Below are 25,538 nucleotides of genomic sequence, written 5' to 3' on the forward strand. Positions count from 1 at the left end.
ATTACTGGCTCTGGTTATAACTTAATAACTAGCTTTGAACATAGAAGTCTAGGGAAAATAACGTCAATTAGTGTAATAGTGAAGACTCTCAGGTGGCTGTGCAGACTCTCAGGTGGGCTGTGCGAGGTCCTGCTGGGCTGTGCAGGTTCTATGGTGGGGCTGGGCTGTGCGGACTCTCAGGTGGCTGTGCAGGGTCTATGCAGTGGTGGACGGGGTCTTAAGAGGGCTGTGCGGTCTCACCAGGGGTCCCAGTCCTTCTCGGTGGGTGAGGGCGGCGTAGATCCACAGCAAAGTGTAAACAGGTACCACAATTATCAGAAAGGCTGCCGGGACCCTTCTGGGGACCTCGGCAGCCTTTCTGTGGAGCTTGGCGCCTGTTTACCACGCCTGCTTCAATGAAAATATTTAAAGCACCAGTAACAGCGCTTGATATCGGAGCATTTTCATAAGTACAATGCCCTACCGAGGGCCACATGAAATGGCCTGGCAGGCCAGATTTAGCCAGCGGGCCTTGAGTTTTAAAGTGGATCCTGCACTAAAAAAGCAAGGTCCACATGTTACATTAGGGACCCCCCCATAACAAATCGTCATATTAACGTGTAAACTGTGGAGAGAAAAGATGTTTGAAAAATATATTTATTTTACCCTCATTTCAGCCTGTGGCACCTAGACAAGGGTGACAGCACCTTTTGGTGAGATCCTGGGAACAATAAAAATATATGAGGTGGTCCCAGGATCTTGCTAGAAGGTCCATGACATCATCCTCTCCAGTGCGGAGAAGCTGGGTGTAAGGTAATTATATTTTCTAGGTGTTTTTTTCACATTTAAAAAAAATATACTTTAAGGGCTCATACCCAAGGCTGCAAAAAACACATTTCTTCACCATTTTTCTCCTTCACCTGAACATAAGTGTATGGTTTGCTATGGCCCTGTTCACACAGCTACCTAAAGATCAGTAAATGTGCACAGTGTTCAGATCCATTGAATCAAAATACAAAGATCTGCTTCTGAGATCCTATGTATGGATTATATTTTGTGCTGTACACATGTAAACATCTGGGCTAATGTTTTTATGTGTTGTTATGTGTTTTTATGTGTGTCTATTGGAGTACAAGAACCGCCTGTGTTCTAGCAACAAAGGATACTGGGATGCAGTCTCCTGCCACCTAATGTCCTTCTGTTGCTAGGACTCAGGTGGCAATTGCCACCTAGCATCCTTCTTTTGCTAAGACGCAGGCAGCTATTGCCACCTAGGGACCTTCTGTTGCTAGGGGGGAGGCAGCTAATAACACTCAGCAACCTTCTGTTGCTAAGATGCTGGCAGATATTGCTGCCTATGGTCCATCTGTTGCTAGAACACAACCAACGATTGTCACCTAGCGTCCTTCTGTTGCTAGGACGCAGCCAGCTATTTCCAACTAGCATCCTTCTGTTGCTTGGATGCAGCCGGCTATTGACACCTGGTGGCCTCCCGTTGCTAGGCCACAGCCAGCTATTGCCACCTAATGTTTTTCTGTTGCTAGGAAGCAAGAGACTATTGTACAGAATTTGAACAACTTAAAATGCAATAAATTCAGAATGCCCATGTGCCTGAGCCCTAATGCAGTAAATGGGTTTAAGGGAGGGGGCCCTGGTGTAATAGGGAAACCTTGCGTTTAGTGTAAGGTCCACTTTAAAGGAAACCTGCCATTGAAAGGTAGGAGGCTCTGGAACCAAATGTAGACTGATATCACAGTCAATACACAAACCATACTGGAATGACAGAGGCTTTGGTTGACACAAATGAACAGGAGGAGAGATCATGAGAGTTGTTTTTTTTTTATCATAAAACATCAAAAGATCAAGCCAACACATTTCAGAAGCTCTAATGGCCTCCCTTTATTAGGGCCTAAAATTACTGGTAACAATCTGGATGGTCTCTTGAATGGGTAAAACAATAACCATTAAAATCTCCGTATTAAGAGCAGGCTCCAGCAGCTGATTGGAAAGAGAGAAATACAAGACTGCCATTGCTAAAATGCTAGTTTTCAGGCTTCTTGCTGATCGTTTGGTATCAATGTATCATGTCCTTACCCATTTGCTTGCTGCAGCTCATTGACTTAGAAAGTATTACAAATTAGACGATCTACAAGATGGCAAGTCAGCTAGCATTTTCAGAAGTCAGCAATGGCAGTACATACCCTTCCTATCAACAATTTTCCTTTAAAACAGCAGACTATGCGTATCTCTACTGTTGTTATCTTTAAAGTAGTGTTGTCATCTCAGAAACAAAAGGGCTTTATGGGGTTTTTGTTTAGATGTTGTCAAGCAAATGCGATGATGTAATTGATACAATGTTGTCATTCAATGTACGCTTCAGAATTGGAAATGAAACCTTGAAATGTATACATTGCAGATTACCTGCTCAGGGGATCTTCTTTTCATCCAGGAGTAGATGCACAGCAGAGTTTACTTCATTCCCTTTTTGATGGTAACCTGGTAATATGGGAACCCATTTTGCTTATCTATTTGTATTGTAAGAGAGCTCTTCTCGGATGCACCCACCATAGGCCCCTTGATTGAAGCCTGATGTATGAATGTGTCAGTACTAAGAGGTTTTCTCACAGCTACCAATCAGACTCAAGCCTGCTTTGGATATCTAAATTTGAACTGTGATGAAAGATGCAGAGAGGGAAAAAGTAACAAAGCATGGGTTTCAGAAAGCAACCTCCCACTGAACATGTGATAAACTGTCTATATTCTGGCGTGACTTACAGAGAAATGTAAAACGTTTTGGATTAAAGTTGAATAGCATGTTCGGGAAGCATCAATACCGTAAAAAATCTATCTATATTTATGGAAAATAGTTTGTCCTCTTTTCTTCTTTCATCACTTCCTCACTTCCTCTGCCCCATTCCTGTCACAATAGTATTAGAGTTATTATTTGCTGGATGCCAGAGAATGGATTGTTGTAGAACACACCTAAAAGTCAAAGTATTAAGAAATGTGTTTATTATAGTACGGTTGGAGGCACTTACAATTTGATGTGCAAGTCCTTCACAAGGCATTCCTGCACAGATTAAATTAAGGTTACAAGATTTTCAAAGGGAAATCTGAGGACACCCTACTGGCTACAACCCATTTTTAACATGCCCTCAAGCAATTGGTCAAAGACTATTGGAACAAGAGGCAGACATCCAAAGTAAAAAGGGAAGATTTGAAATAAGAGGCACCAGGATATGCATGTATAGTTTGGAGGAACGTCTTGAAGGTATGAAGAAGAAAAATGCAGAGCGCATTGCTTGCCACCAATGAACACATACAGGCATGGTCAGTAAGACGGGAGTCTCTTCATGGTATGTGGCTTATAACTGCTTGGACAAAAATGTAACAAAATACTTTGCTGGGCAATCTATGTTTGTTTGATCTGGATTCATTATTGAAAAATGTTTGAGAGTTTAATACTACTTTACAATCACTTTCAGGAAGTTAGTATATAGAAGAAACAATGGTGATGTTTAAAGTGAAACAATCCATAGTAACCAACAACATTTTACCTTTCTTCAGTTTAGCGTAATTAAAGATAATTAATGACCGGTTGCTATGGTTGCCATACCTTTAATTATTTATTAAGCATTTTTGTCTGCTGCAGTAAAAACCTTCAATGTCTAAAAGACTTAGTGCTGTGTATAATACAATCTCCATGCAGCCAGGAAAGTTCAAGCAGCCAAAACAGAATTTTGATCCCTACAACAATCATTAAGTTAATTGCCTCCAGCCTGACTATTCTTCTCCTGTATGTCACTGAATCAATTGAAGTATTAACAAATTATACAGACAACTATTCCTGGAAATAAGTACTTTGTTGTAAGGAGGGAACAGCGAGTCAGGACAGACAGAAGTAATAATCTAGGAAATACTGTAAATTATTTTACAGGGTGACACAGGAGAAACTCAGGCTATCAGCAAATCGGTAAAGTGAAATTGACATCTTATTAAGTGGAAGGAAACTAGTAAGGATGATCTCATTATTGAAATTGCCTATCACACGGTGATAAACTATGTGCTATCCACTGCAGTATTGCATGTTGGTAGATGAAGCGGCAAAAAGTTCCTGTAGACTGATAAAGCTCTAATTAAAAAGTAAGAAATTGGTTTCAGACAAAGAGCCATTAAAATCACCAGTATAACCAATTAACACTTGCTTACTTTAATTACGCCCATTCATAAAATGAGTCGTCGAGTCTATGCTCACCTCCCATCACAATATCATACTACCTGACTGCATAGTTAATAACAGGTCAGGAAAAGGAAAGCATTGCATGATGGGAGCTGATGTTTTTCACTTGGTTCAAACTCGCCCAACTGACTGCATAGTTCACAACAGGTCAGGACAGGGAAACCACTGGATCATGAAAGCTGAGGTTTTTATCTTGGTCCAAACCTGCCCAGGCTTTTCTGCCAATCTCTTCCTCATCTCATTCTCTTCTTGACAGCGGTGAATGGTGTCCTTGGTTGTTCAGGTACATTCTGATGCAATAGACTAGCAGGGAAAGGTCAACAGTGTCAAGTCTCAGCCTTCTTTCTTTTGTATAGTGCATGGGAAAAGGATTCCGATGCTCCAGGTATGAGAACTGAATGCATGGGATGACAGGTTCACAAACAAAAGGTGGCCTCTGGAAGTCTTCTGATGGTGACCTAAAACAGTGGTGAAGAGCTCCACTACTGCAAGTATGTGGCAACTTTAAAGCCTATCTCCAGTTAAGAAAAAAATCTAGCAGTGGGGCTACTGCAAGGGTTAACTGCTCATTTTTGTCTAGGGGACCTGAGTAAAGCACTTTTACTTTTCTGATATTTATTCCCACAGGCTCCAAGACCGACGTCCACAGCCTATTATCGACTCCACTATGGTGGAGCTACGGTTTAGTGTGGACACTATAAGGGTCCATTCACACCTACACATTTTAGTTACTACTCGCTCTGCAATATGTGGGCAATGATGTGAATGGAGTATAAAAAGAGGTCTGGGAAAAATACAGAGGCTGCCATTGGTGACCGCCATCTTAAAATGCTATTTGCCTTGTCATGCTTAACCATTGGCTTTGCACTTCCTGACCAAATTAACCCAGAACAAGTTTGCAGCCAGTGAGGTCATAACTCTTGATATGCATGCTTGTTCTGGATCAGTGACTGTAAAGGCATTAAAGTGTATATAAGCCCAAGAGCAAAAATGTAATATATAATGGCTTTCCAGTCCTTTGGTGTGGTGGCTGCAAAAGTTTTCTATCTTTCAGGCTATGGCTCCTAGACCAGTCCCTTCAGCCTGAGGCTTTTTTCTACTTTCACTTGATGATCCTGCCAGCAACACACTTCCTATCCTAGGTGACAACACGGTACTGAATCTAAGGAGGAATAGTGTTGTCACACTAGGAGAGGACTACAGAACACCTGCCACTCTTCATAATATGGGGTTTCCTGTAGTCCTCAGAGAGAGCTGTAAATTATGTAACTGATAAGAGCATCAGAGTCAGAGAGCACAGTATGTTATCTAAGATTTCTGGCAGGATCAACAGGTATCTTTTGCACTTAAATAACTCTGGGCAAATACAATCTTACCCCTTGCAGTTGGGCTACCCCCACACTGCAAGGGTTAAGTGTTGGTTTTGCCTAGGGAGCTAATAACAGAGATATACTCATCCGAACCGTGTTCCTGACTGTCTCCTAGATGGGTCCCTTCAGCCTCGCTCCCCCTCTGCTCCGGTGGTCTAAGGTCCTGTGAGCCATTATGTTCTATATTGTGAGGCTGGTGAGAGCCATAGATTGTGGTTCGAGTGAGTATATCCATGTTATTTTAGCTCCTTAGGCATAATGCTTTCTATGGCATATTGAAGAGACTGAAAAGGAACAGATAATAGAGGTTGATTGTCAGGGTGAACATACACTTTAAAGCCACTGGGTCAGAATGACCACCAACTACTATTTCCAGAAGGAGTTTTCACACTAGAGTTTTCTCTTCCTCTCTTCAGACATGCTTTGTAATGATAATTCTGGCTTCTCAAGGAAACAAAATCAAATACTTGAGCAGCAAAAGAAACAAAGATAACCGATCCCCTGAATAATATTGACTATAATGGCAGATAAAATTATAGTCTGCACTCATCTAAACAGCAAACGTAACAAAGGTGTCATGTTTTATTACAGGTAAGTGTCAGAAGATCGGTAGAACGATTTCCGTATCACAAGAGGCTCTTAAATTTAAGTATCATTGAAAATGTAGCTCGATCACGTGAAATGTTATACAATTTAGGCAATGGCAACCATGAAACAATGGCAGGGGTGTAATCCTAGATTTTCAATATTAATTACTTGTTGAGGGTAAGAGTGATAAATCATGCATATTTCTCTTCACTATTTCCATGGTTACCATTTTCCTATACTTTCCTGCTTCGTGAATACTAATTCAAAGTACACTCCAGTTAAAACGGAAACCTAAGCCTTGAGATGAATACAGTGAACACAACCTACATAATCAGGGTTTCCGTGTCTTGTTCATGCATTGTTCTAATACACTAGTCTTCCCCACTCCCCTTTCTCAGTAGTATGGTGATCTGAGAACCCCTGCTCTTGATGTGGGAGAGCTATTCACAAACACACCCTCTCAGGTTGTTGACTGTCCCACAGAAATAATTTTATATAAAAAAATGACAAATGATAAATGTTTATTATACCCAGTACTTAGGCAAACTGAAAGCCTATCTCCGGGAAAATAAAAAAAAACCTTCCCTCGTACTGCAAAGGTTCACTGCTCGTTTATGTCTAGCGGACCGGTGAAAGATGTTTTACTTACCTGATCACGCTCCCTCTGGCTAGAAGGACCGGCGGCACAGCCCCCCCTCTGCTTTAGGGGCCAGAGACTCTGTGACATCTTCATGGTTAATGCAGGCCTATAGCCCTGCATTATACATGAGGACACCAAGGTGGAGAGGAGAGAAAAGAAATGAGTGCCGACTGCTGTGGGAGTGGGGATCAGGTAAGTAAAAGTCCCCTTCACAATACCTAGAACTAAAAAGCAGTGAACCCTTGAAGTTCAAAGAAGGGGGGGGGCACTGCAAGGGGAGGGTTTTTGTTACTCGGCGATAGGCTTTAATGTAATTCAGCTGAGGATGAAATCTATTTTTAGTTATAGACCGAGTTCTAAATAAGCCTGCCATTAACCTTTTCACTGCCAATGACATGTCCCACACGTCATGACTTTCAAAGGGCTAAAACAAGCCCACAGCTCTGAACACTTCCAGGTTCAAAGCTGTCAAAATCAAAGCTGGGTAAACAGTGAATTGAGCACAGTATGTGCTTGATCAGCTGGAGCAGAGGGCAGGAGTGACCTTAGGGTTCTAATATACCTGTCATACCTGTCACCTCCCCAATGCTATCCCACAGGGATATAAGCCCCCATGTGATTGCAATAAAGTAAAATAAAAAAAATTAAAAGTAATGTTAAAAAAAAAGAAGATAGTAAATAAATACAAATAATATAAAAAACTGTTTTAAAGCACCCCTATTGCCCCCATGCTATGCACATAGGGTGTGTACCCAACAATTGTGCAATACATATGGGTCATCACAACACATGTCAGAGTTAGAAAACATTATTCCAAGTCCCTCATTTATAGCTAACACTAAACTGATGAGCTGCAAAGGTTTTTAAGCGTCATCTACTGATAATTTTGGGTACTGTATTTTTACGCAGTTTTGTGGGCGCCCGCAGTTTTGAGGCCTGACATATTTGGTATCCATTTACTTGACACAACCTCATCTTTCATTTTATACAAACAAATTAGGGATTATATATGCAGATAATATCATCGTCATATTATACCTACCATCTTTTTATACTACAGACTTCTAGAAAATATAATGAGGGGAATTTATCAAAACTGGAGCAGACAGATTCTGGAGCAGTTACCCATGGTGACCAATCAGCTTCTCTCTTTCATTTTCAAATCTCAACTGAACAAACTGAAGAGGTAAGCTGATTGGTTGCCATGGGAAACTGCTCTATATTCTGTCTGCTCCAGTTTTTATAAATTCCGCTGATAGTATTTTGGGAGATTTAAGTAATTTTCTTCCCAAAAATGCAGATTTTAACAGGTGTGTGAACATTTTTTTAAAAATTGCTAAAGCCGTGAAAGGGTTCTTCTATGAATAATCAAATACTTTGTTTAAAAATAGTCCTTTATCCATATACAGTTTTCGGTTTTATATGTGCATGAGGGCAGCTATATTTAGGCCCCTTCCACACGGGCAGTCGGATATAAACGGACATTCGGAAGTCTGTTTTGGTGGACCTGAATGTGAAGGATCAGGGGTTTGACTATTGCCAAAGTACATTTTGCTGCAAGCTGTCCTCGTTCTCATCTCAGAAAGTTGGGTGGTATGAACCATGCTTGTGTAATGTGAGGGGAAATGGACATTTTTAATGACTATCAAGAAGCTCATGTGATAGGGGGACAATGCAGGGGCGGTATTGGGAGACAAGGGTGGAGAATTGTCACCCTATAAGTGCCTGAACGAGGGCCATTATGGCAGGTTTACCAGTTATTAGTTTAAAGGAGAACTATGACATGAGTGATTTCCACTCACGTCATAGTTCTAAGCCGACCTGTGACAATGAGACTGTCACAGGTCGGCTCAGTAGATCGGGAGGTGAGGGAAAACATACCGGGTTCCCTCACCTCTCGATCCTGTCACGGCTCTCTGCCGTGACAGGGGGAGGGGCTGGATTCCCCTCTCCCCGCTCCGATCTGCCAGCGCTGACTGGCGGAACGGACGGGGGAGGGGGCGGGTACAGCTGGCTCTGCCTCTAGATAGGCAGAGCCAGCTGTCACTCACGCAGCTGGGCGGATCCCGTCATCTAAGTCGGGATCCGCTCCAGGTGCGGCGTCTCAGTATACCGCGAGCTGTAGCTCGCGGTATACTGAGCTTAGGGTGACGGGAGGACGCTAGTTTGTGTCCTCCCGTTACCCCAAGGAGAACTATGGGGAAAAACACTGACCCCATAGTTCTCCTTTAATGAAAATTGCATTAAGGTGTAATTTTAGTTATTAGGTTTACAGACTTTTGCAATCCCTGTGATTTTTGCATACTGTGGAGGACCATGGAGCTTTGTGGTGAGATTGAGCACGCCACACACTCGACTCCCCCACTCCTCACCACTCAACTACAGTATATACCACTAACAGCACAGTAAAGCATGGAAGCCTTGCCTTGCATTGCATTATGGGAGCTGAGCTTGTTCTCCTGCTTCAGACTTGATGAAGAGACGCTAAACACCAAGACAAAGGTAAAGTCATGCCATAAAAAGAGTCATTTTCTTTCACTGAAAAGGTCATTTTTATACTACCATAATGTAGTTCTGTTGTGTGGCCATGGTGTTATTTTTTCTATAAATTGTTTTAAGACAAGAGAGGCCTGGGAGGCCCATAACATGAGAAGGGCAAACATGGTTTATATACAGAGTACAAAGGAAAACTATGCTTTATAGGGCCGCACAAATGTAACGAGTCTTATAATGGGTTATAGATGTGATGAATGGTCATGAATTACTCTTGTTCCAGCAATGCTTTGTAGGTCAGAGTAGGACAACTGTGAAGTTTTCTCATGGGTTCCATATGTCTCTCTTTATTTTAATATAAATTGAGAGAAAGTCTGTAGAGTCAATAAATATCTGAAGAGAAGAAAAACAAGGGAAACCAAGAGGAAAAAGAATTGTGAAAAGAACAAAATGAAGAGGGGTGAAGGGAATGTGTAGGAAAAGGGAGGGGAGAACCTCAAGGACCAGGCATATACATTGTCCAGCTGGGTGTGTAGATCACTGGAAGTACACCCTTCTGAGTCATACGCAAGGTCTTTGTTCCTTCTTCAAAAGATGCAAAATCATTACAGTAGCACCAAATGATTCAAAACTAGAGATCAGATCTTCCAGAAGTTTACCATCATTAATTCTCCTGAGTATTTGGCCATTGTTGATACAGATAGTGCTTAGGGGAGTATATCTTTAAAGCTGAACGCCAAGAAAACAACAAACAAATGGTGTTCCCCCCAAACAAGGGCTAAATGCTTGTTTTTGTCTAGGGGTAACATAACATGCAGTTATATCTACCTTACTTCTTGCTCCTAGCTGCACGACCGGTTCCCTGAAGCCGCTTCTCTTTGCTGCTACATCAGTCGCAAGCCTCCGACATCATCATGTACGATGCAGGAACAACACTCCTACATTGTAAGTACGGATGCCAAGGGCCCACCCGAATCCTGCACTGTTGTAAGAAGAAGAGTGCTGGCTGACACCTATAGCATTTTTGCCAGGGGTGATGTGGGGTAGCCAGTGGTGCAGCCGGGGCGAAGTACCACTCAGCTTCTAGCAACCAGTGACGTCCCTCTTTGTGAGGAGCCGGGTAAGATGCCGGCCAGAGCATCCTGCTAAGCTCCTGGCAACCAGTGACATCAATGGTTGTCAGGAGCTGAGTGAGACGCTGTCCAGTGTGCCCCAGGCTCCCCGCCTCTTAGCAACCTGGGACACTCTGATCGGAAAGGGGATGGCAAACATTGTGCCATGCTGTTGTGCCTGCTGCCCTCTCACAGGATCCAAAGAGAACTCACAGGATCCAAAGTGAACATACCTGCATGTTATGTTCACTTTATACAAAAACCTCAAAACAACAAAATCTGTTTCTTATCTCGGACACTGATACGTTTCTTTGCAAATACTGGAGAAGATATTTACTATCATTATAAACTCACCAATGTCTTTGTAGTATACAAATGGAAGGTTTGGGGTCACTTTACACCATAGTGCTTACTTTTTAGACAGTTGATGAGATAAAATGCCAGACTACAGAAAAGCTGTTGACATTGCTGCAACTATAGCACAACAGCACGTCCCTCACAGAGAGTTCACATTACTCAGCAATCTGATACTAATCAAGAGGCCAGTCCACATCCAAACCAGCCACATTCTAACTAAAGCAAATGGGTATTGTATGCATTCATGACTGTCATAAACTAGATCACATTACACATAATGTCATAAAGTAGATCACATAACAAACTGAATACAGCACACCACTGGTGCTTTCGAGTTTAAGTGAAGCATCCTGCTCTAGCATAATCCTCCTAATGATCTGTGATTTTCAAATTTTTTCCGATTATGTTTTACTATTTGAAAATGGCTAACAGAGCTTTTGTATGACAGTGCTGGAGAGGCATGACAAAATTGATGGTGTTGCCTTTTAACAGCTAAAAGAAGAATTGCTACATAGCTTAAAGTAGTACTAAAGCAATAGCTGAATTGTTTAAAAAGGTGCAGAAACACACCGATCCTGTTTGTGCCAGCTGCGGTCAGCACTGGAGGAGGGCACACTTGTAAGGTAACTGTGCGTAAATGTGCATGTATGCTGTGCAATGCTCCACCTATGACAATACTTCACCTTAAAATTGCAGCTTTACTTCTGCTCTAGGTGCTTAAAATATATATGGATACTAATATTAGTGATCTGTCAACCCAAACAGCACACTGGATTTCTGGCAGGTATTTTCTGCACTTTTAAAAGATAATACACAGAGAAAGTTGAACATATTGGAGACATGTACTGATTACTTTTTTTTTTGTATATTGCCCTGACATACACTTTAAAAGCAATAATAGAATTCTAAATGTTGCACTTTGGTGCTGCCCTCTCTTAGCCTATCCCAAGTAGCTGGCCTCAGTCGTCTTATGCTAAATCCCTGTACTGTGAAAACGTGTTGTGGGCTCAAGCTGCTTTGTCTACAGCGCACAGATCAGACTATGTGATTCTTCTTCATCTCAGCAGCGGCTCGTCTTGTCTGCAGTCTGATACAGGTTGCTGATGCTGTTACTATGGAACATCTCGGTGTTGAGGCCTGGAGACAGTAGCATCCTGAGGGGAGAAGCAGTCACTACCTAGTAAATACGTTTTATCTCCTGTCTCCGACTTGGGTTGGCTGACTGAGATAAACAAGTGATGTCATTATACTGTTTTCGTCCTTCGGTCAGCAAGCAGTCAATCTGCAGACTCAAGTACAAAGTCAGCAGTTGCTTAGTGACTACAGCAGCTGGCGGCTTGTTGTTCTGTTTAGGCCGTGCTTTGTGATTGGATTATTTGTCAGCAGCAGACGAACCAACCACAAAGCAGCAGAATTTGGGTAAAGCAGGGAGCAGCAATGAGATGATACATTAAGATTAAATCACTGAGCATAAATCTGGGATTGTTATCATTTATAAAAACAAGGGGAAAATGGGTGCATGCTGGTGTGTGATGTGTAGGGGCGGTGTGATACATTCTTATAATGCATCACACTGTTACTTTTATCTTGTTTTCAACTTTATTGAAGTGTCACAAAGCGACATTTCATTCAACTGTGTGCACCACAGGTGTTGCGTCATGTTGCGGTGCATCGACGTGCCGTGAGGTGGATTGCGCTGCGCAAAACTGAAGCATGTCTGCATTTTTATGCTGCACACCGCAACATTCTTCAACACAGCGTTATGGTGTGAATAGGGCACACAGAAAGCAATTGTGTCATTGCGTTGAGCCTGTGTTGATCTAGGCAGATGTGTGCAACTCAAGGCCCCATTCACACACAAATCGGTCTGCACGTACAGCTCCGTGCTGCCGCGGGGCCGTACCAAGTAGCTGCCGGGAAGGACAGGTGCTGCGTGTGATTAGTACGCTGCCCCCGTCCTTCTCTATAGGGCTACGCGGCCGTACGCCCCCTTACGTTCACCTCAATTGCAGGTCCGTAGGGGTGTGGGTTTTCTGGCCGGGACGCATACAGGATCCATTCCGGCGGCGTATGAATACGATCACCCGCACCCCTACGGACCTGCAATTGAGGTGAGCGTAGGGGGGCGTACGGCCGCGTAGCCCCATAGAGAAGGACGGGGGCAGTGTACTAATCATACGCAGCCCCTGTCCTTCCCGGCAGCTACTTGGTACGGCCCCGCATGGAGCTGTACGTGCAGGCCGATTTGTGTGTGAATGGGGCCTAAAACACATGGGGTGAATGAGATACTATATTTATATTATATATAATATGGACTAGTTTATACCTCATTGCATGCTTTTCCCCCCAATTTTTGTGTGTTGAGGTGTACAGCATTAGGCAACCCAGGATGAGATTCCAACGCACAAAAACGTAGTGCCTGTTGCATTATTTGCAGCACAGTGTGCATTGCAGTGCGTTAGGGGGCCATTCAAAATGTACGTACGTTGTGTTACCACGCATGATGTCTGAACAGGACTCAAGAATGAATATACAAAAAAGTATTGGTTAAACCTAAAAGTACTTTTTCATTACTTTCCCTTTATGCTAGGTTTTAAATGCAACAATTTAGCAGTTGGGGCTGGACACTACTAGCACAAAAGCTGTATCCCCATCCTTATCGCTAGCATCGGGGCAAGTACGGGTGATGTTATTCATAATCCATGCGTTGTATACAAACCTGCAGGGCCAGCAAAGAAACACAATATACACACACTTATCCCCTGTGATTAAAAAAAACTACTGCAGGTAATGGTATAAAATACAAGGATCTTGTGGCGCCTGTACACACCCGCAACAGCCTCTAATACCCTGCTTTCATAGCCGAACTCCAGAACGATCCAAAAGGTCAAGTTTCAACACTTCCCCCAGTCCCACTCTCCACACATTGATACTGGTCATCACCATAATGGACTGCCTTACTGGTCGATAAGACAGTGCAGGAGGAAGGAAGGGGTATGCAATCTGTGCCACTATTAAGAATTTCAGAAGCTTTGCCTGTCAGAACAGATGGAGAATGGCCATAGAGGCAGGGTTTTGTTTTTTTTTTAAGCATAAAGTATGAAAATGCCATTGGTGCTTAAAATTTGTAGTTTAGGTGATACCCTTAAACTTGAATGTGCTGCACAAATTGATGGCTAGCACGCTACAACACATGCCTTTAGAAAAACTGAAGACCCAAATAGAAGATAGATCATTCTGGAGGAACACTATCCATGTGGTCATGATCAGCTTGATGGCACGTAATAAATATGAGGCACTTCTAAGGTGCTTGCACTTTATACCTGCAGTTTTTTTCTTTTTTTTAATTAGTGTCTTTAAGAACCTTAATCCCAGAGCCATTTTGTCCACATAGTCTCTGACCTTTTCTGATTATGGAGATGTAGTTGTCGTCCATCTAAACCGTGCTATATTTAAAGTCTGCACTGACATATAGTGCTTTCATTTTTCTAGCAGCTTTGGATGCTTATATCTTTATTTGATAAGTTTCATTGAGGGAATAGTTCATATTTATATGTTTTTAATTGCTTCCAAAACACAACTATATCATTAGCAAGGCCCCAGATATTTACCCCAAAATATAATAAAATTCTGACTACAAGGATATCACATAAGGACAAGTTTGACATAAGATAGTCAGGTGGTAAAGTCAAAGTTCCACCTTCAGTTTAGGAGAGTTTTTTTTCCCTTTTTACTCAAGTAATATTTCTGTAATTTGTTAGCCTCATATAACAAGTTGTGTTTGTGGAGACGGAGATTAATACCATAGTGCTATTTTTACAGGTAGACAAGATTCCAAATTACGCTCTGGATGATTGCATTGTCTTTGGATAATATATGCACTTATTGTGTGAGTGTCAAGTGTCCGACCTGTCAATTGAGAATATTTGTTTTTTATAGTAACATAGAAATGTTTGTTGTTGTTGTTGTTTTTATTCACTTGATTTCTTTTTTTTATTTTTTTTGGGTCTGAGTATAGATCTACAGTATGTTTGTCCCAAGCATGTTTAAATTCACCTACTTAAATTCAGCTACTTTTTGTAAGTGAGGCCTCCAGAAATGGACACTGTATTCTAAATTAGGTCAATCTAAAGATCTCTATGGGGAAATCAGGGCCACCTTCTGGTGATCCATCTACGGATGCACCCCAAATCCTTTTCCACCGTAGGTATGACCAATACTGTCCCCTCAATATTGTATTCTGTCAGCTTTGATCAAACTTATCAGCCAAATCATATTCCATCTTAGAAAAACCTCCAGGAATTTCACACCATTGTGTCATCATCAAAAGACATACCATGTACGCAAAACTTTATGTTACCATACTTTATTAAATACAACAGGACCTAGTATAGAGCCTTGTGGTACACCAGTAGTGACTAGTCTTTGTCCAAACTGAACCCCATATACAACCACACTCTGATATCTATCTTTTAGCAAACTTTGTAACCACGGAGCCACCCATGGGTTAATCCCTAGCTTGTACAACTTTTTTATGAGATCAGATCATTATGTGGAACTGTATCCAATGCTCTGCTGAAATCAAGGTAGCCTATTTCTACAGCACCACCCTGGTCCAAAACATTTGTGATATAGTCAAAATATTTAATCAGATTAGTATGACATGACCTCACTAAAGCCATGCTGCTTAAGTTTTATTTTTTTTTCTTATTTTTTTCAACTTTTCTTATGGGGACCACACCAGGTAAAGGAGGAGCAGAATCAGAAGCCCAGGAAGTGACTGATTTAGCTCCTAGACATAACAATGTACCATGGGTATGAATGATAGGACATGTTAAATCAAACCCTTCAATTAATTTATTAACCCATCAAGTAATTCTTCATATTTATTTCTAACTTTGATTCAAAGTATTACAGTGTATGTAAAGCCCAAACTGTAGTAGGGAGTAGTTAAGACTTTATGTCCTGTTCCAAAGACATGGCAAGAAGAAGGAGATCTCTCCAAAGCGATAGTTGTAACCATAACAGGTATCCCCATTGGAAGATTCCCCTACCTCGTGTTCCTCTTACCACTCAAAAATGTTTTTATTTCACATCACTTCTGTATCGGAGACAACAGTCATCAGGATCAGGACGATTAGAGAAGGTAAATTTCCCTAGCCCAGCCAGCATAAAAAAAGCTGCCAGGCCTTCTAAAATGTCCACATATTATCCAAAGCTAAAGTTTTGCCCATATAGTTTAAAGAAGTCCGTATATCCACTCTATAGTCCCTATAAATTGCCGAGCTGCATTTGTAAATTATCTTATATTTCAAAAATGGAGAAGGGTTTATCAGACATGGAAGCTGCCAGAACTCTTCCCCAAAACAGGAACAATGTTTGAACTCTATAGAAGTCCAAAAACAAAATACTTTCCACGTTACATCACAACGTTCAGGACTTCCAATGATCGGCAAAACAAAGCAGATAAAGACTGGACTCAGCAAATGGCAACACTTGTGATGTAAACCATGAGAAATGCAGTTACAGCAGCAGCTTAGCTGGAAGATATGTGAGATATTAACCTGTTGGACAAACTATAAAGGGTACAATGATGTATTACTAATAAAAAGAGATATAACACAATACATAAAGAGAGATATAGCAGAATACATAAAGAGGGATATAACAGAATACATAAAGAGAAATATAACAGAATACAGATAGTAACAATAAAGCTGGTCACAGACCTAAGATAACATGTATGCAACCAGGATTAGTATCCTCCAGCCTCTCAGCTGGTGCTGTTTTACATTGTTAACAGAAACACCGCTTACAGCACATCCACCCATCTACCCATACAGCATAGTTCCCTCGATGTTCAGTAGCTTTTTAATATAATGTAATATTTGTTTTATCCCTTTATGACAATGTCGGCCTTCTCCAATATTTTCCATTCTGTGCCGCTGGCAGTGTCCGTACATTGAGTAACCATAGACTTGATTAGGGCTTTACTCCAACACAAGAGACACTATGGGGACTTACTGTCAAGGCGTAGCCAGCACCAAAGAAGATTTCGGGTGGTGGAGGTTAAATACAGAGGCTTCTGCTGTCATGGAAAGGTAAGGAAGCATCTAGGAAAGTAAGTTCTAGGTTAGACTAGATTGGGGCTAGGGAGGGTTAACTAATGTGTTTTTTGTTGAAACTTCTCCTTTAAATGATATATTAACCCTAAATTGACTTCTCTTATTTGCTCCCGAATTTGGTCAATTCAATATACAATTGGAGGTGTTTTGTTATATCTGTTTGATAAGTGCAGATACATACCTGTTAATTATGACAGAAATTCAGAGCTGTATCCAGGGCTCACTCCCTCTGAAAAAATACTCCTCCCAATCCTAAACTTGGGACTACAGTATGATTAATCTACATATTGTGGAGAATAAGATGGATAGTTTGGCAAGAGAAAACTGGAGAGACCTGACACCACTGAGTTCACAAAAATGTTGTGCATTGTCAGCTTACACCAGGGCTTATGAGCTGCATACATATCAGGCAGATGAACAGGTATTTCCTGAACTTGCAGGGGAACTTGCAGGGTCTTTGAAGTGATAAAACATGGGGAAATGTGCATGTATTGCAGAGATGTACTACATATGTTCTTTTGCTGCATTGGCATTATTATTATACACTTTAGGTTCTACTGAAAGCTACTGGTGTGTAGAAAGAGTGAACATGCTCACTGACCCCACATACATTTTTGGTCAGACTGACTAAGCTGACTACACGCTGAGCAAATTTTGGACGTTTTTCAATGAACCGGATCAAATTTGCTCAATGGGTGGCCCTATCTTCTGCCTCAGGCTCCAACCGACATGCTTTGATTGCAAAAACGAAGGAGCCGGGCAGCAAACTGTCAGCCAGACACTGCCTGCATCCAATGAGATGCAGGTACTATTTAGGTATTTTTACAGCCGGTGGGGCCAACTGACAAAATACAATAGCTGATGCCAGAGATTCTTTCCTCCATGATAATTAGCACGGATGGAGGAATCTGTTACATTGTTTTCATTCAGCCCGAAAGCTGTAGTGCATACCCAGCTTTATGTACATGGCAGCATCAGACACTTGACAGCAAGCCACTACTGCGTATGCTGGGGCAGGGCGGGCATACATGGTTATCTTCCAACTATCCCTCATTTAGATTGACTGTCCCTAGTTTGGATCCAAATACCTCTTTCCTTTTCACATTGTACCTATTTTTTCACCTAAGGTATATCGCTATTAAAAATTTATAATTTAACTAACCAAAAGTGTTATACAACCTAAATATTTGTATTTGTAATTTTGCAGAGCCAGTATATAGGAGGGGGATGGGGTGCGTCCTTTGCCTACATACTTTATTCTTAATTATGTCCCTCTTTTTCATCTCAGAAAGCTGGGCGGCATGTACATGTTCTTTTGCCAGTGGGGTAATAGAAATGCCCTCAGGTGTCCGCATTGCACATGCACATTCCGTCTATGATAGCTTTAGATGGGGAAACTATCCTATAAGTACCATATAAAACATAGAGACTTTTTTATATGAACAGGAAAGAAAAGTGTCTATGTAGCAATGTCACCTCTAAAGATTGGCGGCCTTCCCAAGCTGAAGATGGAAAACATAAAGGAAGTAACTGCACAAACTAAATTACATTTAAAATAAGTAAAAATAAATTACCAGCCATGAAAATGCATATCATGATTAAAGAAATGAGGTTTACTCACTTTGCTTAATTCAGACTCCATATGCAGATAAAATCTCTGCTGCCACATGTTTGTCTTAGCCTGCATTCACACTTTTGAGGTGATTTAAAAGATTTTTTGTGCATTTTTGCATGCATTTTCATTATTGAGTGTATCTGTTTTAGCAAATGGAAAGCTAGTTACTAAGTGGAGGAAAACATGTGAAAAATGTGCATTAATTGCGTTTTCTCCAGTGGTCTTACAGGCACTTCTATTGGAGTCTATGGGGCCAAAATTGTGAATTCTGAATTCTACATGAAAGGAGCTTGTGTATTTTTTTGAGCTTCAAGCAACAAGTGTCAGAATGGTCAGATGTGATGAAGCACCAATAATGCGATTCTATATGTTGAGTCTACAAATGCTAAGATAACCACTGTTCACACAATGGCACGAACCCTGGGGAGGACTGGACTCCCACTCTGATGTCTAGTCTGAGGTATCTCCACTCATGGCCATTAGCCCAACATATTTTATGAGCAGTGGCTATTCTGCCATTGACGCCCAGTACTAATAAGATATGTTGGGCTGATGACACTGAATGGAGATACCTCACCATTTAGACATCAGGGAGGGACTCGCAGTTAGTGATGGAGGCCGGGCATTACATAGCTAACTGCTCCTTACTTACAGCTTTTGGCAGATGGAACTCTTGCAGAACCAACTTACTTTGTGGCTCTCAGATGTCACGTGAATGAATGGCAAGAGCTGCAAAGGAAGCAGAGGCTGAAAGATGTGGAAAGATGAGTCACAACATACTATGTCCTTTCTGAACTCCATCCTTTCAACACATCCATCAACAAGTGCAGTGCCATGGCACACTTGGCCAACCGAAATTTGTCCCTACCATGAATGGGGTAGCTGGTTGTCTTTAGCTCTCAGTCTTCAACTCTGTGCATCTGTAAACATTGACAGGGTTATTCACAAAAGGCTGAAGAGAAGAGCAGGAGAAGTGAACAATCTAGGCCAAAATAGCTTATTTGGAACAATTCTCCAATGCAGCGCACTTTCCAGTTCAGCTATGTTGTCCTAGATTGTTCCCTTCACCTGCCTTCTCCAAACTCTTCACTCTTTTGTGAATAACCCTGTGAATCGTTAGAGAATTGGCTAGAGCAGAAGACCACACTGGGCTTTACCAGCAACTAGAAAAAAGAGGCCAATCCTTTCACCACACCCATCAACCAGTGCAGTGCCATGGCACACTTGGCAGGGCACACTTAGCCCACAAAAATCTGTCCCTACCATGAATACTGTAGCTGGTTGTGCTTGGTCCCCAGTCTGCCCCTCTGTGCATCTGTAAACATTGAATCTTTAGAGAACTGGCTATAGCAGAAGACCACACTAGGCTCCCCCACCAACTAGGTAAAAGAGGCCAAACAAGGCAAAGGATCATCGAAACTGAAGATTAGGAAAACATTGCCTGCTTTAATGAATCTCAATTTATGCTGCTTTTCAGTTCTGGTCCAACTTTATAATAGAATTCTGATTTTATAAACATTTCATTCATTCTGGCCAGCTGCATGCTGAACATCATAAGGAACTATTTATAGAATTGCAGACTCTTAATGCATGAATGTCATCTCTTCATTTAATCTTCATTTAAACTCCGCAGAGAACACTGAGCCAATCACTTTAGCCGGCTCCTCCAAATGAGCCAAAAACCTACTGTCTCTCCCCCAGTACTACATGGCACAGCCATCCTAGGGGGCAATTAAAGGGGTTGTGACAAGCTGAAATTTACCACATCTTTCCAAATCATTGCCATCATAATGCCATAAGTGTATAGGAAGTATATGGTAGGCATTGAATACATAACATATATGCTCCATAGGCTGTCAAGATCCAAGTGTCACTGGTGTCATCAGGTCTAATACAATCCATTTACTTGCATTGGATGTGAGGACGCCAAGGGACATACCACAATATCTTCTTATTCTGGATCCTAGACCAAAATGAGCACTTAACACAACCACATTGTGGTGGTAGCTTCACTGCAAGGATTCATTTTTAAACTCCCCAGAGTTCTTTACTTAAGGGCTCATTCAGACAGGCAATTTGTCTAGAAACACTTTAAATCTAATCTCTTTTACGTGCTTATTTAAAAACCTTTAATTTAAAGCTGAACTGCAGGCAAATATAAACATCATTAATAAATGCAGCTCTGTAATAATTATACAGCATGAAATGTAGTTTTAATACATGCAGCGTAAGTACCTGAATTTAGCCTGGTATCAGTCGTATGAAGTTCCTGTACAGTAGGGCTGGAGTGTGAGAGGAAGAAACATTACAAGGAGCCAATCAGTTTATGTGCTGACAAGAAGAATGCTGATAGGAGGAGAGAGCCGAATGACAAAGAGATGAGCTCATCACTGTGCTGCTTCTCCTTTTACTGTCCAACTATAGCCTAGGTGTGGTTTAAGGAAGACCTGGGATTAGAGGAAGTGGGTTGAATGATGCTGAGTAGGGATGTGCTCAGGTTCGCACAAAACCCGGTCTGAACTTGATCTCCTCTGAATGTGGAAGGAGCTCCTCCTGAACACGGAAGGAAGCTCCTTCCATGGCGCCCACAGCTTGACGTAAGCAAAGGTACAGGATACAGTGATGTCCCTGACCTTATATGGCCACATGCCCTTATTTGGTAAATTATATTTACGTAATATGGCTACGTGGCCTTATGTCAGCACAAGCATCCCGCCCCTTTGTTTACATGCAGCTATGGGGTGGGGAATGCCCGGCCCCGCTGCTGATTTGTTGTAAGTGCCTGTGGCACTTCCTTGTTTAGAGGAACTCAGGTCCAGGTCGGTTCCATCCAAACCTGAGCTCATCCCTAATAATGACCATTAGACTGAAGACATCTAGCAGCAGAAGAAAAGTACTGAGAAGGAAATCTCTGGAGTGCAGCTGGTTTTGTGATTTTATTTATTAATGGTCTAATTATTTTTAACTTGTTGTTTTTAGGACTGTTTATTGTTTATATGCTACGAATGAAATAACCTGCCTCTGCACCTGTCCCTGTCTGCTGTACAGAAATGGAGCATTGTTCTACGATATATGATGAGTAAAGCCAGACGAGCAATTTATTTCCACTGATGTCATGTGGAGTTGAAAAGTGAAACATTCACATTGGATTTACCCCTCCCATATAGGGTAAGACCTTTTGGCGACTGTACATCAACAATCAACAATGCACATCTGTCATTGTCTGTCTCCGGCACTCCAACATGCTGGATTGGATTGGAGTACAGGGGTAACAGACACTCAGGCTGGTGCTAGGAGGGGGGATACCAAAAACGTGTACATATTACTATATGTGCTGTATATATAAAACTAGATCAAATCTATTGCTTTTGTCTTTCATTTGTAATTAAAATGGACATTTGTCAGGAAAGAATATATTTTTCTACCAAAAAGGAAATTCTACTTTTTAGAGATAAAATAAATACATTCAGACTTCCTCATAAAAGAAAAAAATGTGCATTTATTATTGTTTATTTTTTTGCATTGCATACAATAAAGCATTGCAACTGCGATCAGTGGATAACGGGTGCAATGCTCTGGCTCCTGCAGACTCTTCCTCCCATCCTTGTCCATACTTCGGTATGGACATTCAGTAACAGGGACGGGAGGAAGAATGAACAGACTACAAGTATGGTGATGTCACCACACTTATTTTCTCTGAATGGTTGACGCAGCTGTGTTGGTGGAGACATGCACAGTTGCGCCAAACTCAAAAATACACACCAGCATGCAAGCAGAACCTCGCATTTTTGGTAAATTGGGGGGGGGGGGATTACATTTGAGCATTTATGTTATACTCTGAATATGGGTAAAAAATTAAACATAGTCAAATAAGTAAACTTTTACCAAACACATTATTGTTAAAGGGGGTTTTGTGAGCTAGCTCTATGATCAGTGGCCACTTTTTTTAAAGCAGATCTGCTTTTCAGTACATAGTAATATAGTAGATAAGGTTGGATAAAGAATTTAAAAAAATAAGTGAATCATGAGCCTGCAATATATTATATCTAAAGCGTAAAAACATGGCCAAGAGGTTCATTTCTTGACCAAAGATTGCAATGGTGAATATGTGTAATCTTTGCAGCTTTGTCCATAGAATCATTGTTGGCACCAGATGCGGTGGCTGCAGAAACTGCCGACCACTTAGAATTTGCAGCTGCAACAATCTCTGGAGATTACAGACAATGGTGTAAAAATAGAAAACTTCTGTGGGAGAAGACACCTTGCATTGTTTGTATACATGGATGGGACCTAAATTAGTATTTCGCTTAAAGTGACACTAAACTCTGGAGTTATATCCTAAAAATGCATTCAGGTACCTTAATTATTAACAATACTGTGCCGTATTTGTGCATCACTCAGCTGTAGATCGTCAAATCATCTCTGAATTGGTGCCGACACTGTCCTTCCTTCTGGAGGGGGGCTACGTTTGTTCCCCACGGTACCTGTGTGTGTTGTAAAGTAGCCACCACTCCAAGCTCACTCCTGTGATGGACTGCAATGTCAATACATATTAGTAAACTAAATGCGAGATTGTAGTCCATCAAGGGAGCAAGCTTGAAGGAAGGACAGTGTCGGCAACAATTCAGAGATGATTTGAGGATCCGATCACTCTACAGCCGAGTGATACACAAATAAACTACAATATAGTTAATAGTTAAGGGACTTGAATGTATTTTTAAGGTTTAACTCCTGGGTTTAGGGTCACTTTAAAGGGTAAGTGTAGGAAGACAGATAAATTCATAATTTCATATACTTACAAGTGAACTGTTTTATCTGCTAAAATAATGTTATTAAAGCTCAGTCACTTTTCTAATGCAGACGTGTATGCCAGACAGCACAGCAAGATTCTGGCCTCAATTCCCCTACATTACAGCTTGGTCCAGGTCCTTGCAGTGCTGCCCCTTCCTATATTATGCTCAATGTACAGAAAAACACAAACTACTGACAGCCATGTAGAAGCTTCTATGGCAGAAGAGGCTTACACAGCAATTTAAAAAAAAACAAAAAAACCTCCCACTCTCACTTTAATGCATACAGAAGCTAAAAGCAGAATTATACCTCCTATCCATTACAGCCAAGGAAGGTGCCATCTTGGCCTCTATTTGGATTGCAGTTGCCATGGTGCTGCACATGTTGTCACTTATGGCACCAGCCATTTGAGGCCTTGAAAGGTCAGTGGAGAGATGAAATAAACACACTGGCAACCTGGCAGTCGGCATGCCATAAAAGTAACTGTTTTAGGAGACATTACAATGGTAGGCAAAGTTCCTCTTTAACCCATTGTCACTGGCTGGTGTCAGCCCTTTAAGGAGTTCCTAAAGCCAGGAGGCAGTGGCGGGCTTCTTGATCATGTGATCACTGCGACTGGCTGTCACAGTGATCGCATGATTGGGAGCCTTTCTCCAGCTCCCAGTTGTAAATAGTGCCCGGGAGATGTTGGTAAAAGTGCATTCCCTGCTGTGCTGCCACATATATGTGTATGGCCAGCAGCAAGAGGTTAAAGTGGATGGCTTCACATTCTAAGGGCCTGTTTAGACCAGATGCATTGGAAATTAAGACAAGTGTGGCCCTAATGCACAGGCAAGGGAATTTTTTCAGCACAGCATTGTGGAATGCGGTCCAAGCCTAGAGCGCTGCACAGCACACCTCAGAGGAAGAGAAGAGCTGTTTGGGTTTACTTTTCTTGCACTAATTGTCTACTAAGTCTGTAGGGAGCCCCTCAGGACAGGGAGGAGGATGGAGGGGAAGAGTAATTCTACTAAGTATGAGGGAGCCCCTCAGAACATGGAGGAGGATGGAGGGGAAGAGTCATTCTACTAAGTATGAGGGAGCCCCTCCAAACAGGGAGGAGGGTAGAGGAGAAGAGTCATTCTACTAAGTCTGTAGGAAGCCCCTCAGAACAGAGAGGAGGATAGAGGGGAAGAGCCATTCTACTAAGTATGAGGGAGCCCCCTCAGAACATGGAGCAGGATGGAGAGGAAGAGTCATTATAATAGGAAGCTCCTCAGAACAGAGAGGAGGATGGAGGGGAAGAGTAATTCTACTAAGTATGATGGAGCCCCTCAGAACATGGAGGAGGATAGAGGGGGATAAATCATTCAGCTGAGTCAGTTTGAGCTTGAGCTATTGAAGTCTGTAAATAACAAGCATTTTTTTACACTGAAGCAGCTAATTGTTTGTTATTGATGTTTACAGTCTTGAAGTTGTCCAGTCCCATCTTTCAGCATGGAGATGTTCCAAAGCTTTTATATGTGGCCAGTAACAGGTTACTGCTTCTAAATTATTAATGTTTTAGTACAAATATATGTTACTCTGGTTGAGCTGCCCGCCCACCCACTCACATGAAGAAATAATGTAAGCATCGTGGAGAAATTCATCTTCCACAAAAATCACCCTTCCTTTCCTCTTTACTTTCTATGGAAGCAGAATCTTAGTAGCCTGCCAGCCTTCTAATGTCATTGCACACTGGGTGTTTCTAGCTGTTAAAATTCAACTAAAACCCAATTTTAGAGTCCTTATTTGGATCATTGAAGATCTTTGAGAATTAATTACTTCACACTGCATGCAGCTATGGAGGTCAGGGATGGATTGTTTTAAAGCTCTTGTTAAAAAATGTGAAAACTGTAATGCCCATTGTCTGGGCATGTGTGCACTTTAAAGTATACTATATAAGACAAATTATAGGACTACAAGTGATAGGGTGAGAAGTTAATGACTCCTGTCACCTTCTAAACCCCGTTGTAAAGAAGTTTCAGCTCTTCTTTGAGTCTTGACATACTTACACCTTCTACACACCACTGGTCAGGGGGCATTCGCATAGAGATCTAAGGAGGTCATTCTGGCCAGCTGCGGACTGGCACTGGAGGATGGAAGCTTGCCAGGACACAAAATTTGCACTTGAAGATTTCTTATTTGGGGGCACAATCATAATATTTGTTTCACCCCTATTCAGGGATATTGTGATCCCGGAGATCTGC

General features: G+C 41.7%; 1 protein-coding gene across 1 annotated transcript in view; it reads right to left on the bottom strand.

The window, feature by feature from the left end:
- The window catches only part of LAPTM4B (lysosomal protein transmembrane 4 beta), an 89,492-nt gene that overhangs the window by 62,975 nt on the left and 979 nt on the right, over positions 1-25,538 (bottom strand). The window lies entirely within an intron of this gene.

The sequence above is a fragment of the Nanorana parkeri genome, unplaced genomic scaffold (assembly GCF_000935625.1).
Source record: "Nanorana parkeri isolate BGI_ZX_2015 unplaced genomic scaffold, ASM93562v1 scaffold226, whole genome shotgun sequence".
NCBI lineage: Eukaryota > Metazoa > Chordata > Amphibia > Anura > Dicroglossidae > Nanorana > Nanorana parkeri.